Raw genomic sequence first — 15,676 nt, forward strand, 5'->3', positions numbered from 1 at the left:
TTTTTTGTGGCTTTGCTGCTGAAAGTACTGCACTTCTGCCTAACAGTTCTGGTTTATGACTATGTCACGCAAGTGACCCGACCACTCTGCCTGCCAGTCAGGCCTGCCAAGTGGGAAGAACACATCATGCAATACTTGAAAAGCTGGGGTATTGAGGAGCCAAATACTTCTTCCTCTTATATATTTTCCTCCTGAATACACATCAAATTAATGTAGCTTCCTTGTCAGAGCTCCTAAGATATATACGACAGCTTTTTGAAAGTATGCACCCCTATGGACAAGCTGCACCTTATACATAGAAAAGGAAATGAGAATGATAAAAATAAATGCCAAGTAAAGGAAAAGTTTAGTTTTGTACTGAGATAACAAAATATATGGTCACCAGCAGATTTCACAAACAACCCATACATAGCTGTTAAACAGAATTAATACTAGTAGAAATGTTAGAGGACCATCAAAGAAGTGGCATTCTAGCCTATGGCCTATCCAGACTGATATTCCTTGGACCTTTGCAGCCCAAATATAATGCATATTGCCATTGTTGTTAGTATTACAATTATAATAGGTATAGCTGTACATAAGTTGTGCCCATGGTCTGTGGAGAGGTAGAGCCTGAAGTGGGGCCAGCAGGTGGTGGTTTTGGTGCCCTGGCACATGCCTGCTGGCTTCACCTGCCCTGAAGCTAGTCTTGGTCTCCAGACATCATGGAAATGGCCTAAAATGCCAAAGGAAGTTACTTGACAAAAGCTACACCTTCTGATGAAGCACTACTGAAAGGATCCAGAGCTGGCAGTTGGGTTAGTGTGGGGTGCAGGGTGCCCGTTGTTGCGTGGGATGCAGCAGTAGAGTCAAGCAGCTCAGCCCTCTTGTTCCTCTGGCCCAAGGATGCCCTCCCTGTCCCTCATGTCTTCCCAGCAGCCCCAAACAGTTTAATTTCAGGAACCCAAAGTTTCAGAGATAAACTTCTGAAAGTAACTTGACAACAAAATGTCTCACACACTTAAACTCTTCTTTATTGCCTCAGTATCATCGCATTTTAAAGGGAAAATCTAAAAGTCTTTTTCCAGGTCTGTGTGTGTCAGTTTTCTCAGCTTGATTAGAAAATACACAGGAAATCACACAGTAAACAATATAAATATGTTAGCAGATTCAGGATCATGAAGCAGTATTTACTGGAGTAGTTTAGCTTAGAATTGGAGCCAGGCAGCACGACTGCTTTTTGCACTTCATAATCTTGGAGAAATATCCCTGTAGAACAATTAGGCTCATGTACTCAGGCTCCTATTTATGATTAGCTTTTGATTATGCTGAAAATCTGTTACAAGCTAACTTTTCTTGTAACTTTTGAACAAAGGAGAAAACTTAATTCCTTTCTGTTTTGAATTTGGTCAGGCAACACCAGTCTCAGCAACCACAGAGCAGTTATTGAAGCAGGTGAGTGTTTGCAGACGTCAGACTTGTGGCTCTCACAGGTATCATCTCATCTCTGAAGCAGTCAGCATGACACCGTAGTGTCCTGTGCTTTGGCAGGGTGGAATGGAAGCTGCTTGGACTGAAAGCTGTTTGACAGTGTCTATCACCTGTAATGTCTATGTGTCATGTGTAATCTCTATGAAAAGCCAAAGTAATGGTAGAGATTGTTTAATGATACATAGTAAGAGTATGGACAACTAAAATGTAGTTAGTAGCATACAGAATCAGACTTACTAATGCTGTAACAACAAGGAAGTGGTTTGAATAGTTGAGATAACCCCTCAACCCAAGATAAGCCATGAATACTTCACCCGTATCTGAATAGGTCTCTAGGAGCTGATCACGATATGCATGAGTAATTTCCTATCCGAATTAAGGAAGTGGTAGAAAGAGCCATTAGCTCAAAGATCAATATCAAAAGCAACCTTGAGTGTTAAAGGCAACTATTTCCAGGTAAAGCCTGAATACCTCATTGTCATGGAGGAAGGAAAACTGAAAGAGCTGTATTGATAAAGCTATGAGAGTTTGGTATTCAGCTCTTGGGGTGCTTCTGGAGTAGTTGAATGCTGCACTTTCACTGGCCGAGACCTGACTTAGGAGACTGTAGATGCAATAGGAAAATCTGTTGGTGATCAGACTGAGGCAGGCTACAACCAGGTCTCATTGCAGTGCTCTGCCTCCAGGAATCTTGTTTCCAGTTTGCAATAAAGACATCAACTTTTGGCTCTTCCAGAGCAGCCCTTTCTATTGTCACCTGCAAAGAGGCAAGTCCAGAGTAAAGCCAGTCTATTTGGTTTGTTCTCTCTTTCCGAAGGCAGTAAAACCAAACCAGCCAGCATATGATTGCACCCAGAGATCTGTTTAGTGGAGCCAGATGTCAAAGCACTAGCATGGATTGGCTCAGAAGGAATTTCAAAGCAGCAAGGAGCAGATATTTGAAAGACATTTTGCAGCATCGGGCAGACCATAACCCACCATGATGACATCTCTGTTCATTAATTGAAATAATTACTTTAAGTATTCAGTATTTCTTCCTAGTAGTCAATTGTAGCCTGAATGCTGTGGGGATCTTACTATTAACCTATTAACCCCACTGCAAAGAGTTTGTGTGACACTTGCCTGGCTGAAAGACCTCTCTGATTGGTTAGCAGATTGTAATTTGTTGGATAAAGCTTCCTTCCCTTCCCTTCCCTTCCCTTCCCTTCCCTTCCCTTCCCTTCCCTTCCCTTCCCTTCCCTTCCCTTCCCTTCCCTTCCCTTCCCTTCCCTTCCGGAAACTCCAACCTGTAATGGTGGCATTAAAATACCTGTCAGGAGATAGGCCCCTCTGTGTGCAGGAGCTCACTGTCTCAGTGGGCTGGCCTCAGGATCCAAGCTCTAACTTTCCCAGAAAAGCCCTGGCAGCATGAGCTTCTGACTTGCACCAGAAACCTTCAGGAGCCATAAGATAGACGTAGACTTCACAGCAATTATGATAGTACTGTACTTAAGGTGGACCTCAAAGGTTTACAGAAAGCACAAGCTTATCCACCCTTCATGGAGCAGCTGAAGAGTCTTTCCCCATTCCACGTAGTGAAGCATGATTGTAGTTTCTTCTCCAGCTAGTATAAATTTCCACAAGGAACAGATTGTGTATAACTGCACAACCTTCCCTTGCTGTTCAAATGTGTTTCCCTGAAATGGGTAGGTTTAGATTTGTATGTTGCTTATTATTTCTTTTATTACTTTGAAGTATTGGTGTTTTATTGGTAAATGACAAGATCTTTTTTTTTTAGGATCATTTCGATAGTTCAGTGGTAAAACTGTAATGCAGTGTGGCTTTTTACTGGCATCTGATCGTTTCTCTAAGAACAGTAACAGCCACGATCAATACTTTAAAGATGAAAATGCAGCCTGCTCTTTGGGTTATATTCTGTCAGTGATGTTAGTATCATACCTTTAAACCGCTCTGAATGCTTAATGTATTTGCCTGGTGAAGATAGCTCACTGCTATAGTTTTTATGTGAACTTTATTAGCCCTTCCTAAAATAAAGAAGTAAATTAAATAAAGCCAGTTAATACTCAGCACAGCTCAGGCAGTCCAGCTGCAGTGGCTTATAGAAGCAAAGCTCTTTGTTCCCTGCAGACCTACTGCACATGAATGCTTCAGCCTAGCTGAGGGCTTGTCCCCACCAGGGAAAGTTGATGTTTCATGGGTATGAATAAACGTGTGCTGAAATCCTCAGAGATTCCTGGCCTCTTATGTGGCTCTTCTGGTGCCAGTGGCAAAATTTTAGTGAGAGAGGATTCCGTCCTTTCTGAGGAGGAAGAAATAGCAGTGGTAGTGGATATTAGCTGCTCATGGATTAAAATGAGGGGGTTCTTTTCCACTGTAGATTACAGCAAAAATTAGCTAAATGTGACAAAACACTTCAGTTTTACCCTAAGAAGTGGTCTGAGCTCAAAACCCTCAGTGTTAATTTCCTTTTTGCAAGTTGAGGCACGCTTGGCCCAGCCAGCAGACAAACTGCTGCAATTCAGTTACGCTAAAGCTAAGGAGCAATAAAATGCTGAGCGTTTCGTAAGCAAGGAGACCACACACACTCTCTTCCTCCTCAGCAGAACAAACCCAGTGGAGAAGTGGCATTTTCTAGTGAAGTGTTACTCCCCAGCAAAGCCCTCCCCAGAGCAGGGGGAGAAGGGGCAGCATGGAGCTGCCCACCAGGGACAGTTGTGCCCCCCTCCCCAAGCCAGGGGGGAAGCATATCCCAGCCCCTTGCCTTCAGCAGGACTATCCCCCTGCCAGCACCCTAGGGAGATGGGACACTTTGCTTCTCATTGTACTAAGTGCTGCTGCTATCCCACTCTGCCTTTCTTCCTCTGCATGCCTTTGTAGCCCTGGATGGGTGCCCCTGCACAGACAGTCCTGCATTCAGATTTGGGAAATTTGGCAAGTGACAGGAATCAAGCTTCCCATCATTCACTGCTGGCAGTCATTCCTCGCCCCCCACCATGTCTGACAGTGGAGCCAATAAACTGCAGCTGGGGATGGTGCCACCCTCACTATAAAGTCACAGAAGCGTCATGAAAAACTTCCCCCCCTTCTGCCAAACCAGGATTTGGTTAATTTAGTTAATTATGGCCTTGAACAGGGTATATAAGAGTATATCTGCCTTTGGGCTCTAATTACTATCTCCAGGTGCCTCATGCAACAACACTAAATCATCCTATGTAAGAAGCTGTTCAATAGAAGAGGTACTTTTTGTAGTTTTGTTATGATGGCAAAGGTTGAAAGAGGAAAAAAGAAATCACTGTTGTTTGTATTCACCCTTCCTGTACCAATGTAGAAATGCCTGTACAACCTTCTGATGATCTGTAATGAACATTTTTAAGCTGTTTTTCCCTAAGTCCTGTTTTGGAAGAGTGACAAATGGAGAACTGCTTCTCTTGGGTCTCATCAGACCCACCACAGGTCTATTGCAAGGCTCCTCTTCACCAAGGAAGGTTTTCCAGGCCTCTTCTGCAAGTTTCACCACACTGGCAATGGTGGTGATGGCATTTGCCAGAAATGTACTTTAAACATACTTTATGGGGTCCCCACAGTGACACACTGTCCCTCCCTGCCTCTGGTAATCAAAATGTGCTCATCCCATCTGGGGATCAGATGCCCTGCACGGCCAGTCACACCACATGTGAACCCACCCTGCTGCAACCATTTCCTGGGCTTGGTGGAAACAGGACAGTGTTCACAGCTGCTGTTGTTCCCTACTTCTCTGCTTGCGAAGCCTGGGAGCAACCAAACCTGGGAAAGGTTTCTGTCTGGTAGTCATCTTCATGAGTTCTTACTCAGGATGTCCTCTTTTCTTCATGAGAACATTGATGTCCTGAACACATGGCTTTTTAGATTAGGAAGACTTTTTGGTTAACCATTTTGGTTGGTACAGATGTGAACTAGAAGTAAATTACATTGCAAACTTCATTCAAAACACATTGCCCCACACAGGATGCTAAATATGCATCTGCTTTTGAGAAGTATCTGCAAGGATTTTTTTTTCATAGCCTTCTTTCATTTCATGTTTTTTAAAGCTTTACTATTTCAATTGCTAGTTAATTGTATTTCCTTTCAAAAGCTAGATGGTCAAGTGAGGATAAAGACAGGTATTGCTTCTAGGTGGCAGTTTTATGTTCTGTTATTTAAAGGAAGGTTAATGAAGATTTAGAGCAGCTTTGGGTCTGAAGAACCGCAACTCAGCGCGACTTACAAACTCTTCAAACGATACAGGTAATCATGGAAGGCAAAATTCATTTTTCAATACTGAATTATTATCATCTCATATGTATGTATAAATGCCTGGATCAGCTGAAGCACCTTTGTGGGAAATGATCTGTCAGATGAAGTGTAGGAAATACAGTGCAAAAGAGCTGTCACCAATCCTTTTGTAGATGTAGCAATGTATTTTAGCTGTTCAAGCATAGGAAAGCCTGTTATCATGAAAGCACTGATGAATGCAATGCTTTATGGTTGTGTGGATTAAAGTGCTTCCTGATGTGCACCATTTGGCAGAGCTTCCTGTATTTTTTCTCGAATAGTTATTCACATGCATATTCTTGGCATGTCATTCCTACTTCGAAAATGCAAAGTAAGGTGTCTTCTGCTTATTCTGATGTTGGGATTAATGCTCTCAGGCAAAAATGTGCAGATGATGGTCACTTTTAGGAATCTACAAGAAGATGTGAGAATCCTGCAGAAAAGCCCATTTTCACCCAAAGGGACTGTGCATCCTCCCTTCCTTCTTCTGCAGAGGAGCTTCAATGTTCCCTTTCTCCCCCAAGTCTCTATCTGCTTGTGGGGATGGAAGCAGAGCTCACTTGCGAGCAAGCACACCCTATGCACTGCTGAAGGTGAGCTTGAACTCCCATGTGTTCCACACACCCAGACAGTCCACAGCCAGGGCACAGACTCCTCCAACCTACCCTACCAGGGTGCCCTCTGCACAGCCCTACCAGGACTGCACTCTGCTCCTCCAGCATCGTGCTTCACTCAGCCTTGCAGCCGCATATTTCTTCAGTTGTGTTCAGTTTACATGTGCATTTGAAAGCATGGTCAAGGGCACATTAGAAGCATGGCCAAGGACATTGTTTGGAGATCCCAGCTATGTTTGCTGCCTCCTCTTCCTGCAGCCTTTGTCTGGGCACATAATGTACTTATTAATTTGCAAGAGGGTATGTCCTTTCCTTGCTCTTACGTAAGTCACAATCCTCCTCCTGTCAAAGAAAGCAATTGCGTTCATGTCCAAAGCACTTGGAATTACTAGGATCAATTAATGCCTGCTGTATATCCTCTTTTATCGGGGAACTCAGAGCAAGGATAAGTTAGGCCAAGGGTGAAACCTCCATTCAGTGTTGGGCTCCTCATACATGAGTGTTATTGCAGCATTTAAAGAACAATAACTTGCTGACATCTTGCTAGGAATACCAGAGCATATTTTATTAATGCATTCACACAGAGTGTTTGGCCAGCTCTAACAACTGCCAAGGGGTACACTTGCCAGTGCCAAAGAAAGTCTCATTTGTTTGCCCTCCTGAGTACAGATGTTGGACCTGAGTTACCTCTCAGCACGAGGTCCCTCATTTTTTCCCAACATATCTCCTAGCCAATTAATTCCTTCAGGTCACCTGTACCTGGCCTTAAGCTAGCACATCCCAACCTGCTTTTCCCAGTGGGAACAATGCTACCCTTGAATAAGGATTGCACCCAAGGTGGCATAGGGATGCCTGTGCATGGACACCAGTGCAGGGTGGCTGTTACGCAGGGGAAAATGCCAATGAGAGGGTTGGGAGAGACAGGGAAAGAATTATTTGAGCCTATTTCTAGCATTCATTTGTCACAGGCTGGCTGAGCCATCCTCTGAGGGTTCTCCATGCTGAGTCCGATGCCTGTAATCAAAATGAGAACATCTGGGTCTGAGTGGCTCAGCTTGGCATGAGTGCTGAGGGCTTGTCCTGGGAGAGGCCCTGCTCTGGGTTTCCTCTCTTTTGGGTACTTCGGTTCAGCCCTCAGGGACATGCAATGATGGAAACAAAACCACAGAGCTTTTCCAGAGCAGTTTCTGAGCCCCCACACTTTGCTCCAGGGGTCTGTGAGGGGTGCTGCAAGCACAGCAGCACCAGCAGGTCAATTCCTTCCTCAGTTTCCTTGCTAAAACCAGGGATCTTCTGAGGTTTCTCTGTGCCTATGATCAGGCACAAACACATGCCCATTCAGTGAGTCATTCTGACTTTCAGTGACTAAGCCATACAACTTGCAGGAGGGAGGGAAATTATAGTAGTAATAACAGTTTGTGCTAACAGTGGAAGATTTCAAAGTGCTTTCTAAGCAATTTTCCTTATCAGGGTTCCTCTAATAGATGGCAGTCGTGCAACTGATATTCCATGGTCATTTCTGCCTATTAGCTTTTAAAGTTGCTCATTGCTTTTTGCTGCTGAACCCAATGCAGTTCTGAGACTCTCCCAAATCCTCCCTTTCCCTGGCCATAGTCAGTCACCATTTCCAGTTTGGAAAATAATACAGTGAGTTGCACTCCAGTGAAAGCAAACTGGAGGCATAAAATACCCATCTGTTTCTTAACACAACCTGCCAGTTTTAAAAACATCAGATGCTGCAATGACTGCAAAATAATCAGCTGTCAGGGAAGCCACAGGAGCCAGCTCCACTATTTAAGCCCTTGGGACTGCTCAGGTACATCTCTAACAGAAAAATGAGAGACAGAGGAGGCAGATGCTGCTATAGTTTTACATTTTATTAATATTAATTCAGGAATTTCAGTCAGTTTTCCTCTTGGCTCTTCAACTCTTCCCCCCAGTGCCTTGTGGATGATATACAACAGAATCTAATCGAGAAGTTATACTAATCATAGATTCTTGATTGAATTGGGAGACATAACATACCAAACTAAAGCTGTTTGGCTGAATGCTTGGGCTGTGTTTTGATCCTATAAATTCAAGAAAAATGGCAAAAGGAGTATTCTTCCTAGCCAAGAAACTACTTTTCTTGCTGTAGACTGAGTTAGTAACCACTGAGGATTGTACTGATGTCTATCTGAAGAGACTTGCCTACTCGGACCCTTTGCTTCTGTGTTTCAGCAGCTAATTTTCCTTACTTGAATCTTCTATTAATTTTTATGAAAGTCAGTCAAATTGTAGGATACAGATGAAACATCTTACATTTTGCTTGCTGGTTGTCAGGCATCAGCAACTTTGAGTGAGGAACCCAGAATTAGTGCAGCTTGGTTGGGATCAACACACAATTACTCTTGCTTAACTCTCCCTCTGGCACATTTCCCCAGTCTCTAATAAATCAAATTAACAACAATAAAGAAAAGAGAACAAATCAAAGTGTTGTTTAAATACTGACTCAGTCAGATTAAAGTATAATTTCTTTATTTAACTATTAAGAAAAAAATTTTACAGGAGGCACATAAATAGTCTAACATGGCTGAATTCTGCCTCAGACAATGTAAATGGTTCCTTTCTTATGAAGAAACAGAATAAGTTTTATACAGGTATATATATACATTCATATATATACACACACACATTCATATATTTAAGATATATAAAAATATATCCTCTATTTATAAAGCCATTACAGTTTTTTAAAAAGTCCCTATTGTTGATGATGCATAGTATTTGTATGAATATTGGAAAGTGTAAAATGTAGGATTTGCTAAATGTAAGCCATATTATCCTAGAAGGCAGGGAACAGTTCTTTCTCTTGATGGACCATCTACCCATAAATATCTACGAAATGGGCTCTGTCAGTTTTATGGCTTTCATGTTGTTATAAAAAGCTGAAAATGCACACAGATAATACGGAGCTATAGATGGCTAATTGATCCATTCATTTTGTTTCTAGTAGTATTTATCACATGATGTCAGACTTCTGGAACATGTAAGGGATGTTATATACTACTTCAGGGATATATAACAGAACTGGATGAATTATCAATGACTGATCCTGTTGGGTCATCATTTTTACCTGCATGTTAATGAAAGTATTTGTTCAGGGTTGCCATAATATGTCTTGTTTAATAAGTTTTGAAAAATGTTGGAAGCCAGACTTATTTTAAACCTGAATATTCTTTTCCATGTTACAGAACTAGCATTTTAAGCTCATTGCTTAATTTAAGCTCATTTAGCATACCTATGTTCTGTCTCTGGAGTGCAAATCTTTTCCTCTCCATGCTCTCCACAGGTTTATCCTTATTGCTTATTTTTCCTGTCTCTGTCGGACTGTCTACATGTCTGTCTTTCACCATGTTACTTTTGCTAATCTGTACAACAAGGTATCAAAAATTCAATGCCATTTTACAGGATAGTTTGATGAGACCTCTAGAGCTGCTGTTGCTACCTGGAGAGTAACACAGCATATGTTTTTCTGTTTTACTACTTCCAGGTTTTGCACTCTCAGACGTTTTACCCCTTCAGCTAACACACATCAGACAATACATGACTGATGCCTTTCAGTGCTAGGAGTTAAGAGTCTCGATTTTTATTCTGGTTTTTGTGGGCAGGGCTCAGTGGGACATCTTAAGCTGCACTGTTGCTACAGCAATTTCACCTGTATGACTATCAACAAGATCAGTTTGCATCTAATCTAGTTGTGTCTTCCAGTTCAGCTTGCTGCTTGGCAAAGGAGGAATTAGAAGCTACAGAAAAGGTGAAACAGAGCATAATTGAAGACCATATCACATTACCTGCAGCTAGACTGTCCAGTTCATTACTGACCCTCTTGGGCATTACACTAGAGCTCAGGTGGTTGTGCTCAATCCTTTCTACCAATCTCATGCTCCCCACTACTGAGACCAGAGAGTTTTTCTTACACATTTCACATCAAAGCAGAAGTCTGCACTTGTCCTTGAAGGAATACAGAAAAAACAGAGGAAGGTGAGTTTGATTTGAGTGGTTCATCCTCAGCAGCACAAATATACACTTGACAAATACTGAGATACATAGGAACACCAGGAGAATCGTTTAAAACTAATCCCATGATTTGCCTTTTATCACCTCATTTGATAAAACCTGAATTTGTCAGCTGTTGGCTGTCAGCTGATGGGTCAGCTGGGTGTGTTGGCAATAAGAATATCACTCCAATAGGGGGTTTGTAGCTAATTGGTAGTGTTGAAATCTTTTTATGGCAATGACAGTAGATGTATATCACTGGATTATCAAAGACAAAATTCAGTAAAACAAGATTGTGTAATATATTTTAGTTGGCTTCTTCACTGTTCTCTTTCCTCTTTAAAATATCCCAGCTGCTTGGAAAATACCTAGATCTTTCATAATGTCATCATATTGAGTTCAAATTTTAAAATGACTGGAGGAAGATCTCTCTTCCCCTTAAAACTACAGGCAAAGATACTGATACTATTGTGTGACTCTGACAAGTAATCAAACTGAGTTCTCTTTTATGGGGAAATCCCACCTGTGCTGGAAGCAATAGCAAAGTATTCATTGACTTCAATGGAAACAGGATTTCCCTCTCACTTTTATAATTTGCCTTATTTATGGACAAGTTATTGGAAATTATATGAATTGAGTTGGTCATATATAGTACTGAACGGTCTATAAAAATGTGACAGGTACATATCTGTGCATAGACAGAATTAAGTAATCACTGTTACAAAGAAAATATTGTTGATTTCATTAGAAGCTGTAAATTTGGTAAGAGGATTCTCAATATGCTAATAAATTCTTTAGAATAGACAGTCCCCAATGCTGTAGAATACATAGATAGTACAAGATTTTAATGTAGTTTTATGAATCTCCCTTTCCAATGCTTGTTATTTTTTATTTGGGTACTGATTTTCTTTCTCTCTTTTAGATTACTTTTTTTTTTTTTTTTGCCTGAAGGAGAAAATTGGTTTTGGTGGCATCACTTAAACCCTGCCACAGGATGTTTCCACACCCCCCCCAAAAAGCAGTAATCTACAGACCAAAAAAATAGATGTATATTAAGCCAGCAATTGTCCACAATACTTCAGCTTTAAAGCTAACAATAGTATAATTTTATCTGGACATACGTAGATTTCCAAAATCACTGCCCATATAGTTTATGGTTTCCAGCACTGGATTGTTAGTAGTGAGTAATAAAAAATGGTCAAATGATTGACTGAGGTATGGTTATTATGTAATGAAAGCTGATTTTGATGACATATGAAAGGACCTTCAGGGCAGAATTTGTCAAAGAAAGGAAAATGGCACAAGACTATGAAGCTGACATGATACACAAGTGAAAATACACATGATATGTATGGAGAAAAGATCCAGTTGTCATATTCTAGGTCAAAGATTCTTAAATATCTGGAAAGATTCTTCTCTGAAGGTGCAGTGCATCTAGCTAACTGCCGCGCATCACGTTTTTATCAGAATGCTTTACATGACTCCATCATCTTGAAGCACAGCTCAGGGTATGACGTTTCCTGACTGCATCATGCTGTATAATAGAATGAAAATAGTTCACACATTTGTCATGATGCAGACTAGCATCTGTAGCTATACAATATTCCCCACTTCTGGGGTTAAGTGGCTTCATAAACAGATCTGTATGACCTATAGTTATATTAAACTATAATAATTGTTTTCCATAGCATTTATCTTCAGCAAGGATCAAGTACAAATCACTCCTTTTGCTATTTCACTTTGTACAAGTGGATCATACACTCTCTTTATAAACTGCCTGGTTGTTATTTAGGTCTTTTCTCTGCAGGTTTTAGTTCACGGTGACATATTCCATCATGACTAGCAAAATGAGAGCTTTAGCTCAAGAAAGTACATCAGTGGCAAATAATCACCAAACCTCATATTTTGCTACATGCATAACAGATTTGAAATAATTTCGCCTTTAACTTTTAAGGTGTATTATTTACTGCTGCACCAATAGTCATCAATATGATAGGAGAGGCATTTCATTTATTTTGTTCTCCCTTTTTATAAGGTCTAAGTGAGGTGGTCCATCACATAGTTTTCTGTGGCTCTACTGCAGCTCCTTTATGTGATCCCATTTCATGGAAATTGCATCTTTTTGAGTCTTTGCCTTAGAAAAACCTTTCCTCTCCACTAGCTGTTTACACTACATGAACATACTTCTTTGATTTGACTTATACTAGTGTTCACATGCCCAATTTGTTTTTCTGTTTTTGGACTGCATGGAACAGTCATCAAAATACCAAGGAACTAAACTGATTTTCTTTTCAACTTTCTTAAAAAGTTGTTTCTCTTTCTTAAAATAAAAGAATGATTGCAATGCCTACTGTGGTCGCAGTTTGACATGTTGATGTCTCACATTCGTCTTTTGAAGCTATGTTACTGTATAGACAAACCCATCCCATTCTTTTCAGTCTTTTCATAAATACAACTGCTGCTTTAGCCTGTTGTGAAATTAATTGTATAAATTTGCTTTCTATTAAAAGGCTGGATACCTAAGACAGTAGGGGTTATAGTTAAAAACCCTTTAAAAAAATCATGGAACTAATAAAGTTAACCAAGCAATTTCAGAAATATGGTTTGTGTAATTGAGAAATAATGAAGTGATGCTTGTAGAGGTCCGTGCTGGCATCTGCTCTGAAATGCAACAAAGCATTTGCAAAGTTTAGAAAGACAAGGAAATTGGAAGATCCTCAGAAGGCAAAAAGTATTGACTCCATCTGACAGTTTAGCCAGAGCACCCTATGAGTTGAAGGGGAGAGCAAAGAGACTGTTTCACTCGGCATGAAGGAGTATAAAATTCACCCACACCCATCCTTCTGAAAACAGTAGCTCAACAGCTATGAGTGCTTGGCAAGTTAAGCCATGCAGGCAGTAGGAGGTATGGAGATTATGTAATCCATTAGCTATCTCCCATTCTCATTAAAATGGGTCAGCACAGCTTGTATATGAAGTCCACTACAGGCCATATTTGCAACTCTATCTGTAATTGCCTTGCCCTGCTATGCTCAGTACTAGTCTCACAGCTCTATGTGGGAGAAAGGTGTATTTTATGGACTTTGTTCCCCTGAAGAGAAGAGATTGAAAGAGGTTTAATGCCTCCAGACCATGGCTGTCAAAGGTGGCTGAAAACAGTGCCAGAGAGAGTCAGATATGAAATGGAAATTTCTCATTAAGAAGTGGCTGTGCCTGGGCACATCCAGAGGAACTGCAAGCTGATCAAGGTGTGTTTTGTGAAACAGTGCATGATTGGGAGTGCTTATAGATTGATACAGCCACCTGCTTTGCTCATGTGGACCAGGACAGCATAGAACACGGGGCTTGAATTTGGCTGATTTTCTGTTTCCTTCGGGTCTGCCGTTTTCTGTTCTTTTCAAAGTGACCTTTAAAATAGAAGTTGAAGCTACCTTAAAGTCACATTGCCCTCTGCATTTATATTCTAGTATTGCTCTGAGCACAGCAATGAAATAACACAGGGTCACCCTCATATTTTTCTCTACTTGTCTCCCTTGCTCCTTCATATATCCCAAATAAGTGTGATCTGTTCACCTGTGACCCACATTTATAGAAGAATTTGCCTGGGCTTATGATCTGATAGCTCCTTAGTAATGACAGCAAATTGTTTTCTGAATCTCTTGTGCAGCATTTCTTTGCTATGGATAAAGATTTCCTTCCTCCTTCCTGGGATTTTTTTTCTGTATTTTTTAAAGTCCTTCAAAAAATGTATCCATATGGCATTATCTACCTCCTCCTGACTTTTTTAAAGAGGATTGGCTGCATACTGCAGTTATCCCCTTGAGATTATAACTAACTTCTCAACTATTTACCGCCCCTTATCTGTGGCATAGCCATAAAATAATTTTTAAAGGAAGTATATTATTCAGAAGTTTAATTGATTACGATTATTGCTGCTCTTTCAGAAATGAACAGCTGATAAATTCGCTGAAGCAGATCTGTGTGATGCCACATTTATGGTGTGCTTTTCTCAGAGCTTTAGCCGTAAAGTGCAATCTAAAAATAATTCTGCTTTCCTCAAAGATGTGTGTGCATTGATTATTTTTCTCCTTTAGAGGTGATTTAAGCTACTAAAAAGTAGGATGTGTTTAAGAAAGGGAAATGTGATTAGATCAGGTGGATATTATCTTCACGAGCTTTTGGCTTTCTTGTAAGAATTGTTAGTTTTAGCTTTGAACTAAATCATTTTTCACTTGTGTATTTACATAAAACTTTTACTTGTGGCAAACAACTAATGAAGTTTTAATGAGGAGAGGAAATAGAAACCATGACTGTCAGGTACCTTATTCAAGATGGGGCTGTAAGCGTTTAATGCAGTTGTTCATTTTCTTTGGCATTGAAAAGAAAACAAAACACATTTAACTCTGTTGCTGAGGTCTGCAGCCAAGAAATGCCAATCTATTAAAATACCTTCAGATGCTGAAGTTTAGATTCACGTTTTGCGTAAGGCAGGTGTGAGCCTACAAGGAAAGAAAAAGAAATTGGCCAGCTATTTCCTGAGCTGCTGGATGTTGCAGAAGACCAGCATGCTCCCAGTAACACAACAGGTTTAGTGATGCTCAGGGAAGGCAATGGGTGATTGCAGGGATCTGGTCTCTGGGGCTCCCTCTCGCCAACCCATCTCTGTAATGCTTCAGCAACGATCCCCTCTGTCTGACCTCTGCCTTTCTGCAGCACATCTCTCCTGCAGTATGGTTGTTTGTTTTTTTTCCACAAAGGGCAGCCATTTACACCCTGATTAATTCCTCTCCTGTCCACCTTTGGTAAAGCTACTCAAATCACTGCAATTTCTTTGCTCCTGCCTCTTGCTAATATGTAATAGCCAAGAATGCCAGAGTTGCAGTTGGCCTTCTGTCAAGTCCTGGAAGCAAATGAGATTGTAATTACCTGTGAGATCTCTGGATTGAGAGCAATGGAAATCTGGAAGCAACATTAACTGCTTTTCTCAAAGTAATTATTTTGTAATTAAATACAAAACAGAGGAATACTACAACTTGCACAGTAGATACTCTGTCACATTTGAATACTGAATACATACAGTAATCTAAAAATAGAACACAGTACATGATTTAAGGTTTTTTAATGCTGTCCCACAATTTCAATCTTTAGTGTCTTTTAAATTCTCTTGAAGACAGTCCTAACTCAGTTGATAAGGTTGCCAAAGGTGGATTGTAGTTTTTGACAGCTGTCTAGAAAGCATCTAAAACATTTGATATGGAAGGTCT

Source organism: Neopsephotus bourkii, unplaced genomic scaffold, assembly GCF_033783945.1.
Source record: "Neopsephotus bourkii isolate Nb327-2 ecotype Australia unplaced genomic scaffold, CSIRO-AGI_Nbou_v1 NB_1234, whole genome shotgun sequence".
In the NCBI taxonomy this organism is placed as follows: domain Eukaryota; kingdom Metazoa; phylum Chordata; class Aves; order Psittaciformes; family Psittacidae; genus Neopsephotus; species Neopsephotus bourkii.